This window comes from Macaca fascicularis, chromosome 6 (genome assembly GCF_037993035.2).
Source record: "Macaca fascicularis isolate 582-1 chromosome 6, T2T-MFA8v1.1".
In the NCBI taxonomy this organism is placed as follows: Eukaryota; Metazoa; Chordata; class Mammalia; order Primates; family Cercopithecidae; genus Macaca; species Macaca fascicularis.
Genome location: NC_088380.1, coordinates 56282092 through 56299220, shown reverse-complemented (window position 1 = coordinate 56299220; position 17129 = coordinate 56282092). Strand labels below are relative to the sequence as shown.

General features: G+C 42.1%; 2 long non-coding RNA genes across 2 annotated transcripts; one reads left to right on the top strand and one right to left on the bottom strand.

Annotated features, from left to right (window-relative positions):
• Positions 1 to 6963: 6963 nt before the first annotated feature.
• Positions 6964 to 7801, bottom strand: LOC135971284 (uncharacterized). Its single transcript, XR_010587365.2, has 2 exons — positions 7210 to 7801; positions 6964 to 7108 (listed from the first exon to the last, which is right to left on the bottom strand). It is a non-coding gene; the product is annotated as an uncharacterized lncRNA (long non-coding RNA).
• Positions 7802 to 8116: 315 nt separating this feature from the next.
• LOC135971285 (uncharacterized) lies at positions 8117 to 9063 on the top strand. The gene is made up of 2 exons (XR_010587366.1): positions 8117 to 8373; positions 8673 to 9063. It is a non-coding gene; the product is annotated as an uncharacterized lncRNA (long non-coding RNA).
• Positions 9064 to 17129: the final 8066 nt, after the last annotated feature.

The window sequence follows — 17129 nt, the reverse complement described above, 5'->3', positions numbered from 1 at the left end:
CTCATCCATTGACATAAAACCAGAAAACTTCCAAATGGTATATGTGATGGCAACTCTGCCCCATGGCACTTGTGTCTGCTTGTACCTGTGGGTGGGTCAGGTTGTGTTTATGTGTGCAGACATGCGTGACAGTGCTGTGTGTGTGTGTGTGCACATGCCCGTGTGTGGGTATGTTGACCAATAACCAGTTTGATTTAGAATTTTAAATCAATTGTTTTATGTTGTGTAAATATAATTTCATTTGAACTTCCCACAACTGTCTAGTCTGCAGAAGCGGAAATATATGGTTGAAAAATTTCTGTGCTTCTTTTAAGCATAGTGCTAGCCAAATTGAGGGAATCCAGAAAGAAAAGAGACGGAGAGGTTATTTTTTTCTCCCATTTATTGCCCAAAAGAAATCTTCAGTGTTGCCCCAAGTCTAAAGGGGAAAACTATTTTATTAAAAAGCTCAATGCAGAAAAAGAGAGATGATTTCATAAAAGTTCTAAATTTTCAAATCAGATCATGAATCATGTTTCAACATTTATGAATACAAATATCTATTGGGCATATACCAGAGCAGTTGGTGGGGAAACCACAATGAAAAATGTTAAAGCCAGAGGTTCCCAAACCCTCTTTGTTTATACCACCTTTAGCGTCTTTGTAATTTTTTAAATCATGCCCTGGTGCTAAAAGAAATACCTAACAGTTCCATTTATTAAGTAATTAGGTACAAACAACTTAATAAGTATTTGTGTCTTAAAAGCTTCATAGCCACTAAAAAGGTAATACATATGATTGAAAGAAAAATATTCATTCTTAAATAACCACAAATATTTACTAGTAGGATGTGTACACATCTTTTCGAATCTTGGAAGTTGACATTGTCATCCTTATTTCTTGTTTCAAATTGATTTTCACATGATACTTTTTTTAATCACAGAAACCTCTAAAATATCAGGTTCACAAAAATATAGTATCATCCAAAGGAATGTAGCATGATCTAATGTTGAAACTGTGAGTTGATAGTTTCACTGGTAGTTCCTGCAGTGTCTGACAGATGGCGAATATCACTGTGTTTCTCTTGTATTGCTTAAATATCCCATGGTACCATGTGAATTTGCTGTGGCACCTGGGACATTTGAGAACCAGGTGGGTAAGCAGTCCAGAGCAGCACAGCTTAAAACTGTTGCAAATATTGAAAGCAGTTTCAGGTCTGCTCCAGTTTGAGAAACAAGAGAAGCAAGACTCAGGCAAATGATTGGGGGAAAGGAGTCTTCCCATTTTCTTTGTGACAAGAGAGGACAGCAGAAATATTTGTCACCAGTGCCTGTTGATGCTTGGGTTGGAAACACAATGTTGCATCCTATTGGCAGATGATACCCAGACAAAACAAGAATATTTTGAGCTCAGAAAATGAGCTACTTACACACTCTACCCTCCCAAATATCCTTAACATTCCTTACAGCCAGTAAAGACAAGATATGTCCATACACAAATAGAAACACTCAAGAACAAAGGCAAGAACATAGCCAAAAAATAACAAACATTTTAGCAAAGCCAAAACCTTAAAAGCAAGGTTCTCAATTCTAAAGTCAGGAGTATCACCATCTGTAGAAACAAAATCTCTAGAGCAGATGGGGTCTTCAAAATCTATATGTAATTGACATCCTACAAGAGATCAGAGAGGCTATCACATCCCTAAACCAAGAACAGGCTATTATGAAAAAGAATAGAATCAAGATATTGGAATTTGATTGGTAAAACCTGATTGGCAAACATAGAATCAGATATAGAAAGAAGTAGAGAACTAGAAATTCGAACTGGATAATTTTTCTAATAATATTCTTCATGAAGGTGAGTGACGATACTATAAAATGGAATAATAGATATAGCATGCCCCAAACAAGGCATGCCCAGGGAAGGCGGTTTAAACAGTTTTCTTCTTTTCCCTTGGATGTATAAATTACAGGGTCTAACTTCAGCCTCTCACATGCACGTGCACATACACACACACACACACACACACACGCACACACAGAGCCATATGTGTGTCCCCTCAAAATTCTTATGTTAAAAATTCTAACCTCTCACGTGATGGTATTAGGAGGCAGGGCCTTTGGGAGATAATTAGGTCATGAGAATGGATCCCTCTGAATGAGATTACTGCCATTATAAAAGCCCACAAGAAAGCTTGCTTTCTCTTGCTGTTTTTCATTCTGTGAGGATACAAGGAAAAGATGACCTTCCACAAACCAGAAAGTGGGCCTCACCAGAAACCAGGTCTGCCCACGCCTTTTTCTTGGAGCTGCCAGCCCTCAGCATTGTGAGAAATAAATTTCTATGTTTAAGCCTCCCGGTCTATCATATTTTTGTTATAGCAGCCTGAACTGGCTAACACACACGCACACACACACACACACATCACAAAACCTTTATAGTAAAATGAAGTATTATCCTCATTTAACAAATGAATAAATAATAAAGAGAAACAGCTTAGGGGGTTTTATTATAGTCACACAGTAAATTATGATGATAGAGCCTAGCCCAAATACTCAGATTTTTGGTTTATGGCTCTTTTAAAATCATTTTACTTACATTCATTAATCTGTAAAAGTTATATTCAAGGTGGCAAAAGCAATAATGATAAAACTAAGAACTCCTTTGCTCTGAAATTCTTTGAAGACATGGGAAGGGGTTAAAGTTATCACAGTTATAGCAGTGCAGGGTATTCAAGGCTTACTTAACAGGTGCGTCATAAACAAATCATCTGGATAATTTGTCCGGATATAATTTTCCCAAATAATAGTCATTCAAATATTGTTTGTAACACTTAAATGTGAAATTGAGATATTTTAAATGACGATGTATAATTTCTTATACAACTCCTCACTGGACTGTAGTTCTGATGGGTTGCAAAAACAAATCTATCTATAAACATTTACCTAGAGATAACTAGGATGTTTCACTTCAATTCTTAGCAATTAGAGGAAATGTATTTAAATGCAAAGGATCTGTTTTTTTAAAGGAAGCATCAGGTAATAGAGAAGAGCCAGTACGCACTATATAAGAAGAAATTATTACTTGCTAACAGGAAAGCATTTTTAAGAGGACTGAAAAACCCTGTGAAGTAGAGGAAATTAGGAGATACAATTCAGGTATACTTTTAAAAGGACTTTTGTAAGAGCATTTAAAGAGAAAAATAGCTTAGTTACCATGGATGAATAAAGAATTGGCTTTGGTTCTAGAAACCAGCTATATCTAAATTCATTTATAGTTGAAAATTCAATGATTCTACAATTCTTTGATCTTCAGGGCTGTTTTCTAACTCCAGGATTCAAAGAAATGGAAGGGATGAGTAAAAATATCTATGAGCAGAGCCATACAAAAAAATGAGGTCACCAAAAGATCAATGATGAATTATACCTTATTTTAACTTTGGTTAAAATAATCTGTAAAAAGAGTTACGCAGCAAAAGCAACAATCTCTACATTTATTTTAAATCCCTGAACATAAACAACTTTAATGAAATGTTTTTAGGGAAAAATAATTCTAAATATGTGATTAAGAGGGAAGAATTCCAAGTAATTAGCCGCAGGCAAAGGAAACAGAGGCCAATATTGTCCATCCCTTAAAACTGTCAGCCAGGGGACATCTATGCTAAAACTTGCACCAATTAATACATTTTTACCTACTAAGTGCCAGTCATTGTGCTAGCCAGTCATTGTGCTAAATCCTTTACACGGATGGGTTATCTAATTTAATGCTGCAACATTCCTAAAGGTAGGTATTAAATTTTTACAAAATCTTTAAAGTAGGGGATGTAATGTTGTCTGCCACACAAGAAAAAAAACTAACATGAAAGTGTTAAGCAACTTTTATAATCAGGAGATGAAGAGTTTTCTGTGAGGACAGCAGATAAATAAATTTGCTAGTACTTTGTTCTGAGGAAAGAAAAGGGTTAACAGAATTACAAAGATAATAAAATAATAAAATATCTGTACTCACCAAAAGGCAGAATTCAGCACCTAGAGAACACCCAATTAAATTACATTAAATGTTAAAGAACCTGATATTTTACAGTGATAGGTATCAAACAAAAAACCCAAGATTTGGTGGAGACCAAAGCTATAATTAATTTCAACAATAGCTTAGATAAGTTAATTTTTGATAAAAGCTGGGGACGTATGTGAGATTTTGATTTGTTGATTTAGAAAATAGCAGGGCATGATAGCTGACTCCTGTAATCCCAGCACTTTGGGAGGCCGAGGTGGGCCAATTGCCTGAGCTCAGAAGTTCAAGAAAAGCCTGGCCAACAAGGTGAAACTCCATCTCTAAATCAAACTAAACTAAACTAAAAATACAAAAATTAGCTGGGCGTGGTGGCGGGTGTCTATAATCCCAGCTACTCAGGAGGTTGAGGCAGGAGAATCGCCTGAAACCAGAAGGTGGAGTTTGCAGTGAGCCGAGATCCCATCACTGTGCTCCAGCCTGGGCGGAAGGGCTGAGCTCTGTCTAAATAATAATAATAATAATAATAATAATAATAATTCTCAAACACTTCTAAGTTTAAGGACTGAAAATACAGTGCAAAATTGCTATCTGTTGAAGTATGGGCAAACGGCCAATAAGATAGTATTGCTACTAGGAAGATGTAACTAGCCATTCCTGAAACGTTGGTTGGGTATTTTTCTGGGAAAGCTCCTCATAGTCTGCCATGCCTAATTCTAGATCTCACAGGCTTGGAAACCTGACTTTTATTTTATTTACTTATTTAGAAACAGAGTTTCCCTCTTGTCACCCAGGCTGGAGTGCAATGGTGGGATCTCGACTCACTGCAACCTCTGCCTCCCAGGTTCAAGGGATTCTCCTGCCTCAACCTCCCAAGTAGCTGGGATTACAGGCACCTGCCACAAAGCCCAGCTAATTTTTTGTATTTTTAGTAGAGACGGGGTTTCACTATGTTGGGCAGGCTGGTCTTGAACTCCTGACCTCAGGTGATCCACCAGCCTCAGCCTCCCAAAGTGGTGGGATTACAGGTGTGAGTCACCACACCTAGCCAGAAACCTGACTTCTTAGCAAACTGTCTCTCAGAGCAAAATCACTTTAACCACAGTGATTAAGACTAGAATCCATTGATTAAAATGTTTTGTGTGTTTATAGTATACATACATATGTATACTATATGTGTGTGTGTGTGTGTGTGTGTGTGTGTATACCAAAAAAATCTCAGAGACCTAAACACATTCCCATTACTTAGCAGATATAAACAGCAATTTCAATTATAATCAGAAAGTTTCTTGGTGAACATGGAATCAGAATAAAGAAAATTGAAGTGGAATTTCCTTGGTCCAAATCTGCCTAGCTGGTGGTTGAATGAAAATAAGCCATCAATTGTGTCTATTACTTTTTTTGCCAATCCTTCAATCAGGTTATAATCTAACCCTCTATCAGCTCAGAAGACCAGGTGCCTCTTTTTTCTTTCCTCAAATCCATTAGATATTGAATTGTAGCTTAAGATTTGGAGGGCAAACGTGTTGCTTATTTCAAATTCTATTTATTGGCTCACTCTGCCCACATCATGACAAAGACAATATAGAAGACCAACAGGGTTTTCTATTAATTGTCCTTTCATTCACAAGAAAGAGACTATATCCTGGGCCAGCATTGCTCTGACTGTCAGGGAACGTATTATAATCTTAAATAAGATCAAATTATGTTCAATTATGAACACAAGAGTAGGAAGAAGCCACCTTGAATCTAGTGGAACTGCTGTTCTCTGAAGTAAGGTTATGGGCACAGGGATTTTCTGTTGTTTACCCATGAATGCTGTCCTTAGAATCTTAGCATCACCACCTCACCTTAATGTGTCCCTAGAGACAGCTGAAAGCTTGATGTAATGACACACACCTAAGGATATCTTTTTAAATGTTAAGGCAAATTGGTCCAAATAAAAATTAAGTTTGACCTCAAAATATATTTTTAAATTATTTTTATAAAATTCAAATGCCATAGAATGTACTATCTGCTTAAATAGACAAAGCTCTTGATGCATTTTGAGATGCCAGTTGTTTGGTGGGTGAATTGTAATGAAGCTTCCTTTAAGATTATCTGCAGAAGCAGACAAGTGATCATTGAATTTAGTTTGCCATCCTATGGCCTGGGCTCCTGTTGTCATGAAAACCGGAAATTGGTTGCCAAACACTTGCATAGTAATTTTGAGATTCTTATAATTTAAAGTTCAGTCATTTCTTGACTGAAGGATACTTATTGAGGAAGCTTCCATCATCAACCTTCATTTTAAAAATTTCTTACTGTGTGGATTTTAATCAGGGCAATAAAAGGATCATCCACCACCTCCACATCACTCAGCCATATTAAATTATGATGTAATCTAGTCAAGGAATCAATAAGTGAGACCCAGTGAGGAACCTGAGACTGTTCAAGACTAGAATGCAGGTAGGCACCATATGGCCAGAACTAAAGTGACTAGGTATTATCTTCAACCAGGGCTGTTTGATTTACACAGTTTCTTTGGGCTGGGCAAAAATGATCTTGTAATGCCTGAGTTAAAGGCTAGCAGACATTAGGCACCACACTATCCCTTCAAGGTACGGTCCTTTTAACAAGACCTAGGAAGGCAAAGAGGGCTGTTTGTGTTAATTCAGAGCCGGCAGAAGGACTCGCAAAAACTCCTTGTTTTGCCCTAACGTGAGCTGACCCTTTTTGCATCAGGTGGCTCCCCTGACTGTCCTGCCCTTTGGGTACTGGGCAATTAATTCACAAACATAAAATCCTGAATTCTGGGCTAAGAAAATACGAACTGATTTGGTAAACAAATGATATGTAAAATCTATACGCACAGAGTGGCAAGTGACAAAGGAAATTGCAAATACCCCTAAATGCTCTTTCCCATCGATTGGCGAGAATCTAACACATACACAGAGGAGATGGAGCACAAAATTGGGCGGACTGACTCAGAGGTTTGTTTTGATTTTTAAATCATTTATTAAAACTAAAAATGAGTGTGCGTACGTGTGGGGAGGGGGAACAAGGATTCTCTAACCAGCAAACGGGCTGTCGGCAGGCGATGTACAAATAAAAGCGCGCTTTCTAAATTTCCAAAGCACTAAATGGAGAGAAATGCGCAATTATTGTGGGATTCGCCCAGAGGAGCAGCCTCAGGAATTCAAGGGGATCCTGTCCTGTCCCTCCCAGAGGAAAGCTCACGATTGGATTGGAACTTCTAGCGACTGCCTGAGGTGAGCTTCAGGTGGGGACCGACCCCTCCAAGTCCGAGGCAGTTATCCACAAGAAAACACGGGCGTGCCCCCGCTGCTCCTGCAGAGTGGTCGTCCGGGGACAGGCGCCCTGCAGGGCATCTGGAGGACCCCAAGTGGCTCAGCCGGGCCCGCGGCGCAACAGGCTGCACAATGAATTAAAACAATAGCGAGAATAAGCAAATGGCTGGAGGGTGGGCGGAACCGAAGCTCGCTCTTCGGAGCTGGAGTGCCGCGCGGAGGGGGGTGTCAACGTCCCAGGGATGCGACCTTCCCCTCCCTCTTCCGCTACCCCCGTCCCCACCCCCCCGACCAGACGTCTCTTCCGTAGCATGTCCTCCGGGCCATGGGGAAACAGAGGCAGAGAGACTCGGGAAGCGGAAATGGAGAACCCAGGGCAACGCGGTCGGTGCTGAAGCGCCATCCCTTTTTCACTAAGACCCCTCTGGGCCCCGGGGCCGGAAGCCCTTCGCACACTCCAGCCCGGGGGAGTCCTGGCTGGCTTCCGCAGCGCCCGTGGCTCTGTGGCCGGGAGGCTCCTCGCTCTCGCCCGCGTGGTCCTGAGATCTGTAGCTCGCTCCCACAGGCCCCGGGATTGGCTGCACCACGCAGTTGTCGTCCAGTTCCGGAGCTGCCGTGTTCAATCCGATTCCCTCTGATGCTTTCACTGATATTAAAATTTCCCTTTTCGAACTGACCTTTTATTTATTTTTTTTTAACGCAGTCATTTTTGGGAGGCAACAACTCGAACATCCTGTATCTGTAATCAGATAGTCTCACTCCTGCTTTTGTATTCCTGCAGCTTTAAACTCTGCAAATATTTGTGTCCTTCACAAAAAAAAGGAGTTCCTCAGTCTACCTCCAACCTCGCCGGGCAACTTATCTTTCCCGAGCTCACAGTCTGACTCCGGGTCTCTTGGTCTCTTGTGATCTTGCAGCAATTCAGCAGAAAAGACACGGTTTTGGTTTTGGTTTGGGGTGGCTAGTAGTGGAGTTTTTACCCCCTTGATGTTTGGGGGATTTGTGCTTGTTTTATTACTATTTTTGTTGTTTCCTGCAGTCAAGGAAAACTGTCGGTGTTACAAGCAAACTTACTGTCTCCAGCCTCAGGGACGTGAGTTCCAGTCCTGGACACTTTACTTTCTCTCTCTCCGATCTTCCCTGGCCCACGTTCAGTTTCTTAACTATCCTTGTCCTTGATCTTTTCCCGAAATGCCTGGACCCTCGCCTTAGCCCGTGCTCCGATTTGCCCCTTTCTTTAATTTGTCTTGTGTGTTAGCGCTGGGTCAGCGCGCCCTTTGTGCTGAGGTCCTGGGCCGGTGTGTGTGTGCGTGCGTGCGTGTGTGTGCGTGCGTGTGCGTGTGTGTGTTGCAGTGTGTGTTTCTTTTGTTATTTTCTCCCCTAACACCGCAGAAATGAAACACACATGCAGCTCCGTCGCCTCATATATTCAGATGTTTTTCACACTATTGTCTGCTCCAGCCCGTTGAAAGTGCAAAGTGAAAACAGATGCATCCGAAAAAAAAATGTTTTGAAAGGGGACAATCCTAGGATGGAGACTAACCCCTCGAATACAGATAAGCAATAAATATTGTATCAGATTTATAACGTGCATCGAGCAGTCTTGATTAGCACTAAGGTGAGCTTTGGTGAGATTTTTATCATTTCCATGTGTCTGGACTACAAGAAGAAATCACTGGGGGAAGAGCTCTATAAATCAGCGTCCATGTCAAGACAAATCAAAATAATGCCTCTATTATTTCAATCAATAAACCATTTTTATTCCCAACATCTGATACACACAGTGTGTGTCTGTCTGTTTGTATTTGGAATTGGCAGCGTTGCCTTATACCAAAACAAACCTTTCAAGACGTGTCAATGAAATTAAAATTTTAAAAAGGATAATTTCAATGTGATCTTCCTTCCCTTTCGAGCTACTCCATTCTCCCCTTTTTAAGCCGCACACCCCAAGTCAGTAGGAGAGCTTTACAAACTCTGCAAAGGATGAAATTGCTTTGAGAATTTCAGAGAAAAGGGGTGGCGGGTGCTGTTAGGGAAGAGAAACCGAAAGCGGCGACAGGAAACGACTGGGGCTGAGGAGAGCCTCCCTGGCTCCTGGCTCCAAGATATTCCCGAGGACGGTCCTAGGGCGGTCGCAGGCGGGTGTGACACGGTGCTCCCGCGCACTGCTAAAAACCAAAACCACCACCTCCCACCACTGCCACCAAGATTTCTCCAGCAGGTGTAAGGCTGACTTGCTGTAGGGCGTTAATTGGGGCGAGGCTAACTGGAGAAAGATAGGAGAGTGGGGGGTGGGGGGCGGGAGAGAAGGAAGAGAGGCGGGAGAGGAGGGAAGAAAGGGAGAGAGAGACTGACTCTGGTTGACTGGCGGGTGGCTTTTGTTAGTTTCAGGCAGATTTCAAGACTTGTTTCTCAAAATGTCCTGCAATTTTGGCTTCCGCGGCAGTTTGTGAGATGGGGCCACAATTCTTGATTGATGAGAGGAAAGTAGAGAAGGAGAGATGATTCATCTATGAGTCAACATTGTCGATAGCACAAGAGTCTTGGTATCCCCAGAGCTTCCTTGGTTATTTTGTTTGTTTCCAAATTTGCACACCCAGGAACCAAATCTCAAAGATCCTTTTGTTGCTGAAGGTTCATTCTCTCCTGTTCTATCTGTCCGCCATAAACACATAATTCTGACTGCCCCGTTCCTAATCCATTTCTCTCCATTGGAATGGGAAGAAGGAAATGAAAAGTACTCCCAGATGGAAACCAAAACGGCGTCAGATCCAGAATAGTCTTTGTTTGGATTCAACAGCTGTCTGCCCACCACGCCCTCAGTCCCCAAGTCCAAAGCGCATTCTCGGGGTTTCATTTGGGAAAGGGAGAAAAAAGAAACCCTTCAAAATCTGTATTTTTACAAGTAGGATTTCACAATCCTTGGGAACTTTGAGACTTGAATGGTTAATCTCTCAGGCGAAATTATCACCCCAACGGCTGTTTACAAATAAGTCGATGCAAATGTTAAAAACGTGTTGGCAAGCTGGATGCGCAGGTTTGTTATTTTACCCTGAAAAGCTTCATGGTTTCTCTCCCTGACTCGCTCGGTTCCTCCCCTCTCAGCCTCAGTGCATTGTATGTTGAAGGGGCGGGGGAGGGAGAGATGGGGAAAGCTTAAGCGATGGGAACCTTGAGGCCCAGGGATTTCAAGGAAAGCGAAATGAACCAGGCAGGGAGATGCATGTTCTGTGTTCATTTCTTTCTCTAATGTGTCTTTCCTCCGGGTCAGAGCGCTAATGACGACCTCGTTCCTACGATTTAGGACGCGGATGCTTTCACACGAAAGACACGAGGTCCTCTAGTTTTTCCTTCTTCGCTCCTCTAGCTTCTTTTTTACCCTCTTCTTTTCCTTCCTCCCTGGCCCGGAGTCCCCATCTCCTACGCAGACACACACCCCTCTCCCGAGCTCTGCCTCTCCTACCCCAGTTTCCATTCCCCTGTAGTTTCCCTCTCCTTCGCCTCATACTTTCCAGGAGGGATTTCTAATCCCATTCTATTGCTGCCTGAAGGCATGTTCCGATTTCCAGAGGGCTTTTTCTGTTCCCGTTCAGGTCATGGATTCAGGAGCCCAGGAATAAACCTAAAGTTTTTTTCCCAACCGTTCAGATCGAAGGACTTTCGAGGTCCTCCTGAGTTCCACTTTTGCACACCTTAAGCTGCCCACGTCGACTTGGCAACGTGTCCCGCGGTATTGTTCCTTTCACATATTCTATTTCTGAACAGGCAAACGCACATAAGGGTCCCCAGATGCAGCGAATGAACAGGGTTTCCTCGTAAAAATGATGGAGGTGAAGGTGGGGGTGGGGGTGCTCTCCTTACTCCGGGCTCTGAAGCGGGGGAGAGCTGGATAAACCGCCGAGATGACCTAAGCGGTCTGAGGCGACCTGCAGCGCGTCCACAGTGGAGGACTCAGGCCCCGGCTCAGACATGGCCTGCTCCGCCCCTTCCTTAGGCTCCTCTGCAACATCAGGCAACCGAGGCCTGCGCTCTCCGGTTCCTGAGGAGACTCCCTGGAACCTTCAAGAACCCCCTGACAGCCCCAAGGATACCCGATCTGAATGGTTTTCTACCGAGAAAGACCCCGAAGACCTGCAGTTCTGTCCGTAAACGGGTTTTAAGGGTCTCTTGAAATTGAGCTGCTGCGAGGGCGGTGCTTTAGGGAGCAGAGTTCAAAGAGAAATTCTTCGGCAGCCTAGGCCACGTCCGTGTTAAAGGGCGCCTTACAAACCTCCTCTCCCCACACTCCCCCGCAGCCCCTTCCCCAACGTTTAAGGCACCATATCTTGAGAAGTAAATCTAGTGCCCAGCTTCGAACCCCCGCCTTGGAAAAGTACAAAAAGAAAACTGATTTTTCAAATCCCAAAGCCGTTTCCTTTTAAACAATTTGGAAAAACTCAGCTATAAACGCTTTCTCCTCGTATACTAAAATTGAAAACTTACAGATTTTAGATGGAATGAAGACAAGATAGATTCCTTTTCCGTTTAAATAGCCGCATTTCAAATTGCTCCAGGCAGCGATTTCTGCCAAAAAGGAGGGGCGGCAGGGATTGTTTGGGGGATGGAGTTTTATTTGTTCCCATTTATTTTGTTTTATTTTTGTTTAAAATTTTTTTGAGTTTCTTTGTTATTTTGAGATTCATGTAAGAGATTCAGAATTCCACTCTGAATAAAGCACTTTTTGTTGTTTCAAAATTTCAAACTGACATAAGTGTTGGATCATCAGTTTTCCCTTTGTCTGCCCTAGTTGTAAATAATGGCTTTGAGATTAGCTAATTAAGGGGCATTAATCACTGATAGAAAGGGAATAAATCAAAGCCTTGTTCTAAATTTCAAACTTGCCCATATAGATGTGCATAGCTACTCTATCTGGAGCAGATAGGTGCTGTTTGAATTACTGTTCTTCAGAGTAAACCAAATCCACTTCACTTTTAAAAAATGAATATTGTATTTATACAGTCCGGTTTTGCTGTTAAATTAAGTCTCTCTCCCATTCTTATTCCGTTTCATAAACAAAGTGTAGAGACGACAGCGATTACGGGTTAAAAGAGTCCAATCTTAGCTTTTGCCTGGCATTATGCTTACCTTTTTGAGGGTGGGGGAGTCAGAAAAGGAAGGAATAAACCCTAAGCGGATACAGATGGAAGGAGGATAAATAGATTTGTATTGAGGTTTGTTTTTAATCAGAATACAGTTTCTGTAGAAAAATTTTAAAGCCTGCAGTATTTCAGGTACAATTGGCTAGAATACATTCCCTTAGCCCCCTGTGTAAGACATTAAAAAGAATTAGTTTCTGGTTTGTGAAAAAGAAAAGCAAGCATTCAGGGCGTGAGTGTGTGCATGTGCGTGTGTGTGTGCCTGTGTGTGTGTACTGGAAAGAATACGGCTCCTCTCTTCACTGCCTTTTGCTGCTGCAATGATGCTCATTGCAGTTCGGCTGGTTCTACGCTCATAGCCCGACACAGGATTTGGGAGCTTGGACCATTTCAACACCGACAAAAAGAGGCTTTTAAATAAGTACATGCCATAAAACAACAAGCCGGTCCCTGGGAGCAAGTAAAAATTTATTCGTTTCACGTAAAGCCCTCCGAAACAGTAAACACAGAGCAGATAATCCAGAGCCAGGCGGGGGATCTGCATCCTCTCGGCTTCGCGTCGGTGCCAGAGCGTGTGCGCGGCTATGCGCGCACCTCGGCCTCTGAGGGCACCGCTCTCCCAACCCCCTCCCCAACCTTTGCAAGTAAAGACTTGCTTGTTGGGGTTCCTCACACCCTCCTCCTCCTGTGGGGCCTTGTCTCGGCTTAGCAGAGACTGTCATCTGAGGGCTCGGTTCAAGACTCCTGCCTAGGAAATGTGCGGGTCTGGAAAGCAGAGCGAGGTCCCCGGGGCGAACTCAGAGAGCTGCCTCTCTCTGCCAGAAAAGCGCCCCAGCCACGGGTTTGCCCCCGCGCCCTCCTACCCAACCCCCTCCCAAGTGCTGCTGGTTGGAGAAAACGCCACCTCCCAGTCCTTAAGTCTCCCCATGTGTTGGGTTCCATCCTTAACTGGACTGTGCTGGCTGCCAAAGGCAGGTGCCAATACCCCAGAGGCTAAATCCTTCTAATAGCCTCAGCTTGCGCACGCCTCTCCCCTCCTTCGGTTGCCGCTGCTTCTCCTTTTTCATTTTTTGTTTTTAAAGTCAAGAACCTTATCACTGATTTTAAGGTACCGTGCCATTAAAAAAAGGCTCGCAGTCTGCGGCGCGCTACCGAGGGGCCCAGGGAGAAAAGGGCCCGGGCGGAGGAGGAGCCGAGGCCAGGGCAGTCACATTTGCATAAAGCTTTGTCTTTCCTGCTTCTTACGCTGCCGAGGGTTATAACGCTAATTACACAAGATTAATGTGGAGATTGTTCTCTAAGACTCACCAAGATTTATTTGAACAGTGAACTGCTCAAGATCCAAAGCCATAAACCATCCCACCCAGCCGCCGGCCCCCCGACTTTCTCCTTTCGGGAAGTGAAGTTTTTCCAAGTCCAAAGGAGAAAATGTGGAGCTGCCACTGGGTAGGAAGCTCGGAAGAGCTCATCTTGGGGGGTATTGTTGTTTACAGAAATTATCCGTCGGCCCTCGGATATATAAAGGCAATTCCCTGCCGTTTCTCTTTCTGCCCGCTTCCAAATGAAAGCCTTTTCTGCGGTGTTGTCTCTAAGTTTGGGGGATAAGAGGCGGCCAACGAAGAAACCCGGTTCAGGAGCGCCCTCTCGTGGCTTCAAGGGGAAGAGACGCGGTTCTCGGCGTGCCCTCTGAGTTTGAGCGGTCTAATGCTGTCCCTTAGCGGACTAGAGTGGAATAGGGTTGAGCGCTGAGACTGGGAAAGCGATTCTCAACCGCAGTTCACACTAGTAGTCTAACGGAAATAGTAAACACACACACACACGCGCGCGCGCGCGCGACCACCTTCAGGGATTCTGATATTCTGATTATTGGTCTTAGGCAATTTTTTCTTTTCCCGGATAATATAATGTGCTATCAAAGTAGAGAACCAATATTTGAGAATTTCCTGGCCTTTCAAAAATAATTGCTGGTTAGAGTGCAAGCGAAAAAGTTAACTGGCTTGATATTTAATTTTTATATATCATTTGATATTTACTTATTTAACCTAGAAAACCACAGGCTCACCATTATTTCCTGGGCTACTTGGGATATATTATTTGAAAAATATTTTTTTCAGGTTATTGGAAAAGTGATTTGAGTTTCAGCATCTTGAAATAATTTAAGATTTTTAAGACTAGGTTCTTGCTTCCTTCCTTCTTTCCTTGGGGGTAAAATATATGTAGTGTTATCAATAATGATAACAACAGAATTAACATAAAATTATAATTGTGAGGAGGGCAAGTAATAGCAGTCCACCACTCTAAGGTAGACACCAGATTCTTATTGCGGTAAGTTGTTAACTCACTTTGAACAATTCTTTTAATCAAGCTATGCCTCAATTTCCTCTTCCACAAATGAAATGATCCCATTGGATAATTTTAACTTACTTTCTAGATTTAGTGAATGTATAAACCTAAAACACTAGAGGAAACACATGTTACGAAAAAGGTTACAGATATATGTTTTATATGTTATATTCATCCTTTTAAAGAGGAATTATTATTATAAATCCAGATTTTTGAAATGTGGCTTTTTCTATAGTCAAAGCATATCCAGAAATTTTTCTCTGGCACCAAAAAAAAAAAAAAAATCATATAAACATTAGGGAAATATAGCACAAACTTACACTAAAATAAAATTAGCAACCTATCGTTACTGCTCCATTCACCCCACCAGTCCTGCAATCCAGGCATAGTATTTTTGACAGTTGTGCTACTGTCTCTGCAAATGAATTGATATTTAAAAGGTAAGAAAAGGCTGAATTTTTCTTCCACTGCACTCCAGCCTGGGCAAAAGAGCTGAACTCCAAAAAAAAAAAAAAAAAAAAAAAGAAGAAGAAGGAAAAGGAATATGAAATGGGACTTCATAATAAAGTTAGACCTTATTTGTGGTTAGAATGGAGAACTGTGCCCATCGCCATCTTTACGTCATCTGCTTTACCACTCTGGCTAAGTGGTGAGCAGATACTTGTGATTGACTGCCCTTTGAGGGGCTTCAGCATGAAATATTTGAGACCCTTTCTGGGTTTTAGTTCTGAAGAATCAGATGTGCATCACCAAGACACTTTAGCAGAGGAGGCTGTGATTATTGGTATCGGCAGAAAAATGTGCTGGGAAGGGACCAATTAAAAGTGAAGTATCTCAAAGGAAACAGAAAAAAATTGTAAACAGCAACAAAACATGATGTTTTCACTTTGTTAATTCTGATCAAGAATCACAACACAATATAGCACTTAAACGTTCCATGGTTACATCAACACTCATATTAATATCTTTTAGTAAAATAAAGTATCAATCATATGACAAATACAGTTTTTAATCATAAGAGGTAATTATTCTTAAGGTTACAGAGAGACTGAACATTTCAAAGACACAAGCACTGACGCTGTTCACACCCCATACCTCATTTATGACAGCAACTTCAGAACTGGCTTATCTGGGCTATGCATCCCAGCCTTTTGAATTTTTTCCTAGTAAATAAGCACTAGTTTGATTAAGGGACTTGCTTTGAAGTCTTGCTGGTATTTGAGATTTTCACAGTATTCTTGGCAACTTGGTTCCAAAAATGTTATGTTTTATGATTACTTAAAAAATTTTATCTGTGATGTTTAAGCAAAACAAAAAGAGTTCATAAATAATTTGCTTTCATTTTATGGTAGTTTACATGATAATGTGACATAAAGAAGAGAATGTGCTGGAGCGAGTACAGGCATGTGTATAGTAATAGTAGTGGCGGTAGCACACACATGTTGAGGTAACTGACCACTTCATGACAACTGCTATGAGAACTCCGCCTCCTGCCACAGACCTGAACCTGGGCAGCCAGATTTTTACTGCGCAACCAATCTAACTACCATTACCTCTACCTTCTCCCTGCCCACAACTGACTGGAAAGGGATGAATCTCTTTTACAAGGATTCGGAGAAATCAAAGTCTCTCTCCCAGCACTTTGGGAGGCTGAGGTGGGCAGATCACCTGAGGTCAGCAGTTTGAGACCAGCCTGGTCAACATAGTGAAACCCTGTGAAACATAGTGAAACTAAGAATACAAAAATTAGTTGGGCGTGGTGGCACGTGCCTGTAATCCTAGCTACTCAGGAGACTGAGGCAGGAGAATCACTTGAACCTGGGAGGCGGAGGTTGCAGTGAGCCGCGATCCCTGCCACTGCACTCCAGCCTGGGTGAAAGAGCTGAACTCCATCTCAAAAAGAAAAAAAAAAAAAAAAAAAAAAAGGAAAGAAAGAAAGAAAAGGAATATGAAATTGGAATTCAAATAAAGTTAGACTTTATTTGTGGTTAGAATGGAGAACTGTGCCCATCGCCATGTTTACATCATCTGCTATATACTACTGTTTAGCATCAGTCCTTGGTCGTACCGAGGTAATCTTCTTAGGTATTTTGTCTCCATCTAAACATAGAACTTTACTTTATGATGGCATTTGGAGACCAGTTGTTATAATTCCAGAATCTAAAATTATTCTGCCATGTGCGTTTCTTTCTATCAGTTACTTATTTTGACTATGTTGGAGGAATATTCAACTCCATCTAATTACTCACTGATCTAGTTGGGCATCAAGTAAAACAGATAATATCACAGCCAAGATGTACAGAAGTAAGTTGCAGTCTTTTTCAAAACCTGATTTACTAAGATCATTGCTTTGGTTTTCTCAGGAACCTAG